General features: G+C 41.8%; 1 protein-coding gene across 9 annotated transcripts in view; it reads right to left on the bottom strand.

Moving 5' to 3' along the window:
- Positions 1-8,476, bottom strand: part of PLEKHG1 (pleckstrin homology and RhoGEF domain containing G1) — a 198,284-nt gene that overhangs the window by 42,019 nt on the left and 147,789 nt on the right. The window lies entirely within an intron of this gene.

Here is an 8,476-nt window from a genome sequence, read left to right as displayed (position 1 = left end):
GCTCTGTCTCCCGAACTGTAAAGAAGTTCTTCCTCATACAGCAATGAAACCTCCTGTGGTTCAATTTATACCTATTACCCCTTGCCCTGTCACTAGCCACCACTAAGAAGAGTTTGGCCCCATCATCTTTACATGGCCCCCTCAGGTATTTGTAGAGATTGATGAGATCCCCTCTCAATCTTCTCTTCTCTTGGCTAAATAGGCCCAGCTTGCTTAGTCTTTCCTCCTGGGACAGATGCTCCAATCCCTTAATCATCTTTGTAATCATCTTTGTAAGCATTTAGAAATCATACAGGAGGCTGCAGACAGCAGAGCCCAGTGATGTACCACTGCTGAAAGATGAGTCCACCAGCAGCTGCAGTCAGGCTTTTCAGCCATTCTTTAGCTTGCTGGCACAGCAGCAGCTATCACCGCTGCTCATCTTCCACCCACAGTGTAGAAAAAACTCACAGTGCATTTACTGACACCTCATTTAGAACCGCAGCCTAACTCACTTTTTTGTGCTGTCCAAGCAGAGCTGACCTACAACACAAAGTTACAGCTATATATTTATACTGCCATGATGCACACAGCCCATCCATACACTAAGGCTCTGCAATGGGTCTCTGACTCAAAAAGTTTCTACAGCCTTGGACTAAGATAAAAGCTAGATGTCAAGTTCAGGTGCAGAAAACACAAGGCAATACTGACATTTTATCCAGCACCTTTCAAATACTCAGAATAAAGTATTTTTACATATCTTCTGGATAAAGGATATTAATGAATATTAGTAGCAGAAATAAGACTGTGCAGTGATAATGCAGCTAAGAAAAAACACGCATCTAAATATTTAATCATGATTTTACATATTTTGTATGAGGTTTGTATACACACGGCTCCCTGTCACAATACGAGCACTTCCCTCTCACCACGTAAGCTAGGTTACTTCTGGTTGTTCACAACACTATATTCTTACTATACAACTAGAAACAAACTTTTTTTCCAAAACCCAGAATGCTTCTTACATGCCCAGAAAAACAAGTTCTAGGTTTTGTTTGTAATTAGTTTTGGTATGGTTTCTTTTCAGGGTGCATACGATCCCATATACATAGCTGGCAAAATATTTTTGTTCAAGATCTTGGAGTTTCAGAAACAACTTCATCTTAGATTATTTAAAACACAAATATGAACAATATTTAGTGTATACTTCCATCATTTTTGGATGCTCTAGGATGTTTAATATGGCTCACACCCAGGAAGCAAGATGTCCACCTGGAAAACTGGACAGTCCTACTGCCTCAGAAAAAAGTAGTCATCTTATTAACCATAAATATTTCTCAAAGGTAGCCAGAACAGTTTGTTTTTTTTTTTTACACCTGTTCGGTAACATACCTGGTGTTGCTACTAGATACCTCACCTTTCAGCAATCTCCAGTGGAGAAAATGGTCTTGATCTGCAGACAACAAATCCAGAAAAAAAGACAACACATTGGATTCTCCAATAGAGCTGCCTTCAGATTTATTACTGATTTTTAAGTGGAACATTTTCTGCTCCAATTTATATTGATGTAACTCTGGATAAACTAGGCTGACGTAAAGAAGGTCTTTTAGATATGCACTGAGATAGTCAAGCACAATTTAGTTTCAGCTATCATATCTCAATATTACTGGAAAATACTTTCCTTGCTTTTTAGCCATGCTTTCCCTGAGGTCAATCTGAATTTGACACAGCCTTTCCTTCACGGATGAGAAGCAAGCGGTGGGAAAATTCATCAGCTCAAAGGAACACTAACCACAGTTAAAGTTATCACTGCCACTATCACAATATTTGCTTTGCAGGTAATTTAAATTGCTCATCCAGATTTTCTCAAAGCATTAAGGACCGACTCCTAGTCAGAAAGAACAGCATAAGCGATAAAAGTAAACCAATCTGTGTTTATCTACTTTTTAAAGTCATAGCAAGACAAATTTAAAAGAAGGAAGAATCTCACTCTGAACATTCAAATCTGAACTGAATTAAATCTGAACTTTGCATTCTGTATGGGATATGCTCTGCAGCCGGTCCCACCAAGAAGGAGAGCCTGTTTCAAAATCATAATTCTATTAATGAGGAAATTAAAGTAAACTGGTTAAAAATCATGCACCCAACACCTGCGCTCTCTCTTTTGTGCTGGAGATTTAAGACAAATAAATGAAGCATGTCAGCAATCTTGCAAAACAGCAGTGCTTATGCATGCAGCTAAAGTATTGCTCCCCTGCTTTACAACCACTAATGTCATATGCTAACTTCTGGCCTTAATGAACTGTGAGGGGGGGGGGGAGCTGGGAACACCATTAATTGTGAGGCCACACATCACTGCTCCCTAAAAAGGATGAAATAAAAACGATGAAAAAATCAGAATGCCATCATTACTGCCTGCTGATTACAGCAGTGCCTCAAAATTCAGGTTGCTTATACAAGAGGGACCAGTTCATCCTCTCACACCACAGGTAACCTTCTCAGTAGTCTCAGTAAACTTTCCATTGAAGCACTCTGAAACTTCTCATCTACAAAATGCTCAGAAAGGACAGTGCTAATAAGAACCAGTTCTTTTATTTGATGGGTGCCAGAATGCTGCAAAACAAAGGTTCTCCTCCAATAACACGTGCAATTTATGTCAGTAATCTGTAGGCACTGTCCTCGGGCATGTAAGTTAGCGGCCTTAATAAAAGAGATTGCAAAGAGGGAGATTGAGGATAATGTGGGAACAGACTTTTGCAGCTGCATTAGCTGTATCATGATTCCTACCTGATAAGAGGAATTAAGTTTCTTAGAGCTATGCTATCCAGCAACCCAGTGCACAACCCAGCAGCTATACTTCTATTGACACACCACAAGAAGTGACAATGAGCACACTGCAGTCTTAAGTGCTTTGGTTTTTTGTTTGCCTTTTTTTTTTTTTTTTTTTTTTTAAACTAATTGCCTGAATTGTAGAAAGAGATATCCTCTAAATGCAGAACAAGGTGGCAGGAAACTTGGAACAATAAAACTCTGATACTGACTTCCTCCCAGCAGAGCCTCCTTGGAGCCTCCTTTGGTGCCACAACACCGTCAGACTTCCAATATTTCCCTTTACAAGGCTTCCCCCCATCCTGCAAGGAGGATATAACTTCGTCAAATTTGCTCACCTTGGATAAAGCTTTCTACACCAGAAGCCTGCCTCCTTGCTGAGTTGTTTTAGGCAATTTCAGGAAGAGCATACCCCCAGGCCTTTTTCAGAAAGAACTGAAAGCACACTTTTCTGCTCATGTTGAAAAATTTTGTTGACCTTTCCCCTCTAAGACGACGAGCACCCCCAGGCTGACTAGCAGGGACATGCAACATCCCCTGGCATTTCAAGGAGGGGCAGTAGCAGATGGGAACATAATGGAGACTCTGTTTCAGAGTATGGCTTTTGCTACCATTGTGAAAACCTCCCTGTAGTTGAATATAGATGGAGGGGTGGGGAGTGAAACCCCTCAAATTCATGTTTTCCCAATAGGAGCTTTTAGCAAAGATCCTTTGTGTGTTTCAGCTCAGGACTCACTAGCTCTTCATCAGCAACTGCCATTCTTGGATGCTAAAAGCCACATCTGGTTCAGATCTGCTCCTATGAAGAAAGAACAGGAAAAAGATTGTTCCTGTGTATCAGTGAACCTCTGCAAGTGTTCTGCAACATGGAGAAGCATGCTGTGCAGTTCCAGGCCAGAGGAGACACAGTGGAGTCCTACAGAAAGGTGGGAAGGAGAAATTGGGACTGAAGCCTGATGGACACCAGGAGATGGAGACTGAGTATCAGCATAACTTAGAGGGCAGAGAAATTTGGAATGATGAAAATGATGTCAGGAGAAAAGAAAAACCTAGTGAGAAGCTGAGGTATAGACAGAGGGGAACAATGATGGGCCTGGCAAAAAGACTGACAAGCTGTGACAAGCTGTTTGAGAGAGCATCTTCAGATCAGGAAGGGAACTGTGGGGAGAGACCTGGAGGCAGCAAAGACTAAGATCATGGAAAAGAGAAAGATCAAGAAGTGATAAATCACATGAGGAAATGTGACACCATGGACTGATGAGGATGGGATTACACAGAAAAAAAATGATGATAGGTGGTTGTGAAGAAGACTACAGGCAGTAGACTGCAGAGAGCAGGACTTTCTGGGTACAAAGGCTTGACTGAGGAGTCTTAAGTAATAAATAAATAAATAGTCAGGCAACAAACCACATGGAGAGGAGACAGAAGACAGACTTCAACTAGAAGGGATGGTTTAAAATATGTCACATCTGGAGTGAGAAAAGAGAAACTCATTCATAAAAATGAAGTCTCCCTGACTTCAGATACAGTTCAGTATTCCTGAAGCTCAACCTCCATTTGCATCAGATATTTGTGCAATGCACTGACAAATTATACTTTACTCTAGTTACTGGTCTGTATAGATGACAACAACTTTTTAATGGCATTATTTTACTGCTGAGTTCTTAAATCACATGGCTGAGTTTCACTGTGAGAGTATATTTAACGTAACATGCCAAATACAGTCATTTTCTACAGTTATTTTATGCCATGTACAAGAGTAGGGGCTTCTAACTTCTGTGAAACACTAATGCAAAGTACCAAATTTTATTATAAAATCAGGGGAAGCATTTTACACAGGAAAAAAAGATGCTGCTTGAGTAAGTAACTCTAAAGTTTATGAGTATTCTAACTCGACTGCTATTTGAAATAGTCAGGCTGGGTCCTGAAGAGGAGAAAGTCTGCAGGTTTTGCCCTGACCAGTACACCTGTCAGCATGACACAAGCAGGAAGCCAAGGTATCCGATTTCTCATCATAAACTTGCCTGAAACACGCTTCAAGCTGTACTAATTCAAAATTGAAATACCCTTAACAGATCATCTGATAGAACACACCAAACAATGTTCAGTCTATCCTTGCTACAATGCTTGCCTGTGCAAGAATCACAGCAGCATTCCTCAAAACAATAATAATTCAACTGCTCTTCCAGGTCACATACAAAATGGTTGTAGTGCTTAGAAAAGCAGTTGTTTTAAAGCATGTCCTGAGGCACAGGGAGCCAAGTGGTGCCCTTACGGCCTCCTCTCACTCATCCTAAACCAATGAAATACTTCAATTTAAAAGCTGGAGAACATCAATAGATCTCCAATATCAGTTAAAGATCACATTAGCCATGTCCTTTGAGGTTGATTTCTACCTGTATCTGACAGTTTGGCACTGTTTAGAAAAAAGACCACCTGGATACTCAAAAGCCAGTCAAAATCTGTGCCTTTTTAATTTACTTTAACAACGTTGGGTCAAAGAAAACATCCAAAGGGGTGAAAATCTGTTTTTCCCCATTCGCTCCATAGTCTTTTATGGGGAGCATGCTAACACTACATGTTCAAAGGATTACACAGGTTGAAAAGATATTCCCTAAAACACTATTGTAGGCTAACTCTTAATGAATGAGCTTCAGTAAGATGAACAGTACGAGGATCCTACATGCAGTTTCACACCATTCATGTTAATGGGTCATTTCTGTATGTCTTATACACGTATGTATGACTAACCCTGGAAACCATTTCCAGGCACATCAAGGACACAAAGGTAAGTAAGAGCAGTCAGCATGGATTCACCAAGGAGCTGTCATGTTTGACTACCCTGATAACCTCCCATGATGAAAGAACTGGCTTGGTAGACAAGGGGAGAGCAGTGGTTATTGTCAGCCTGGATTCCAGGAGGGTTTTCAACACCGTCTCCTGTAAGAGCCTCACAGACAAGCAGTTGACATGAGTAGACAGTGAGGTAGATTGAGAAGTGGCTGAATGGACAGGCCCAGAGGGCAATCAAAAGCAGAAAGTCTAGTTGGAGGCCAGTAACTAGCAGTGTACCCCAGGGTGCAATACTGAGTCCAGCACCGCTCATACGAGGAAAGGCTGAGACTGATCAGCCTGGAGAAGGCTCAGGAGGGATCTCATCAATGCACTAAAATACCTCAAGGGAGGGTGCAAAGGGGACAGAGACGAGCTCTTTTCAGTGGCAGGACAAGAGGCAATGGACACAAACTGGAACACAGGAGGCTCCCTCTGAAGATGAGGAAGCACTTCTGGTCATTGTGCAGGTGACCAAGCATTGGCACAGGTTGCCCAGAGAGGTTGTGGAGTCTCCCTCCTTGGAGATCTTCAGAAACTGCCTGGACATTGTTCTGGTCAAGTGGCTCTATGTGGCCCTACCTGAGCAGAGAGTCTGGACCAGATGACCTCCAGAGGTCCCTCCCAAACTCAACTAATCTGCGATTCTGTGTAGCTTTGAGTTGCTCCTTTCACAAGTTAATGTGACTTGCTAGATGGGGCTGAACTCCTCTACCTCTTCATATCTCTTGGCACAACATCACAACTGGATGCATGGATGTATTAAAAAAAAAATAAAAGTAAAAATACTTGATGGCACATTGCAGGCAAACATGCCTTTCTCTGCACCAACAAGAAATTTAGAGAGTGGGTTTAGAGACTTCAATTTTAAAGCCATCTCAGTTGTAGAGCTGGAACATGTTTCAAAGTGCTGGAAACACAGTGAGAACACGCTCCTTTTAAGCATATTTCCATTGTCCACAGAGAAGGTAATATCAGCAAATCCCCATTGCTGGGAGGACAAAAAGCCTGTAGCAACAGCCCTCAGCTGGGGTCAGAGGGCAATTAAAATGGTACCTATTCATTTCTCTCTTTTTGTCCTCATGCCATGCTCAGTCTGACATTATTTCAGTTGCTAGCTCTTTGTACTTGGGTTGCTTTGCTTCTGCAACTATCCAACAAAAAAAGGTGGTGGTGGGGGAGAAAAACCTCCTTAGTATTTTTAGTCTGCATACATAAGCTGTTGTATTGCGGTCTGCTGCAAAAGTCACTAACTCAACTAAATCACTAGAGTGCTCCAGTTCCACTTAATTCCTACTCCCCCCTAACTTTCCACTTCCTGGGTTTTCCCTTATTTCCTTGTATTGTTTCTCCTCTAATTATTCACTCTCTCCACTTAGCACTGGTTCATTTGCTTGTGCCTTCCTCCAGAAGCTCCCACCTTCATGTTTCCATACATGTCATGGGCAGCACTTGTCCTTCGACCTTCCTCCAGCTCTCCTTTTCCTATTCTTATCCCATTTCCTAACTAGCTGCCAAAACTTGACCCAAGTTTATTTGGAAAATAAGACAGATTGAGCTGCTTCCCTTCATCTTAGTTTGGCTCTGCACCAGTCATCTGGCTGCCAAACTAAATGGCCTCAAGTCACAGACGCCTAGATAATCAAACCCTCAAAGGCTACAGTACTCCTACAGATGTCTGCGGAGGCTTACCACCCTTCTTACAACCACCACCCTTGGATAGGTGAAGCACTGCAGCATTGCTAAGCTAGCATGTGGAGAAAGGAATCTTGAGAAACATATACAAAGAGGCTGCTCCGTGACACACTTCCAGTCACAGCTCTCTCCCCTGAAACCACGTAGAGAACACGCGCAGGCTGAGGTAGCTGGCTCCCCATTGCCCTCACCATTTAGGAAGGTGCTCCTTCCAAGCCCAGGGATTCTGAACACCAACTGAAACAGAGCCCCACTGCCAACCCCTCCACCTCTCAAATAGGCTGCTAGCGCCACACAAAGCTTTCAAGATTCTTTATTAGATGCTGTAGAAAATGCCCTTTGACATTTCACAGGTAAATTCCTCAAGTTCTTTCACAACTTCATTTAATCTACATTTGCTGTAGTGATGCTTCAAGTGTTTCTAGTAAGCATTTTTTTTTTTGGCCTTTCTACTTCTAAATGGAAAATTTGTTTCAAGATGTTAATGATAATTTTCCAGTTTCTCAAGTTGTATAGTTTACTGCATAGGAAGACGAACGAGGGGTAAAGTTTCCAAAAACATAGAGGTCATGCCTTGTGAACAGTGACTACGCATAGATATTGACTGACTTCTATAGCATATGACAACCTTTAACACTACCAAAATGTAACTACAAGGTAGAGAAACAGCAACAGCTACAGAAACCAACAAACCTTGCAGAAAAAGATTTCTTTGTGAGAACTTGGGGAGGGGATGACAATCAAAGTATGCATTTGTTACCATTTGTTACCAAAGCCTTAACCTTTCTTCCTCTTTATTTAATTTTTTCATGATTTGTTGGGAAAGGGGCTGGGATTGAGGGGGATGTCATCTTCAGCTGACTGATATTTTCTTTTGCAAACCAGCTCATACAGCTGTTTAAAGCATGTATTCTACAAATAGTGCACCAAACATACACCTCCCAAGAAATTCTTCTCTGTGGGTGGTCATAACACACAGGCATGGGTTAAGTACTTGGCCTACAAACAATAGCCGAGAGACTTCACTGTCATCATCAATAACACAAAAGAACATGACTGATGGGCACAGTTGTAAGCACATGGAGTGGCCATAACAATCCACAGAAGGACTCAGCTGTATTTTAGCCCGTACTAGAAAGGG

The sequence above is a fragment of the Anas acuta genome, chromosome 3 (genome assembly GCF_963932015.1).
Source record: "Anas acuta chromosome 3, bAnaAcu1.1, whole genome shotgun sequence".
NCBI lineage: Eukaryota > Metazoa > Chordata > Aves > Anseriformes > Anatidae > Anas > Anas acuta.
Note: the sequence above shows the minus strand (reverse complement) of the source record. Positions and strands in the feature narration are given on the sequence as shown.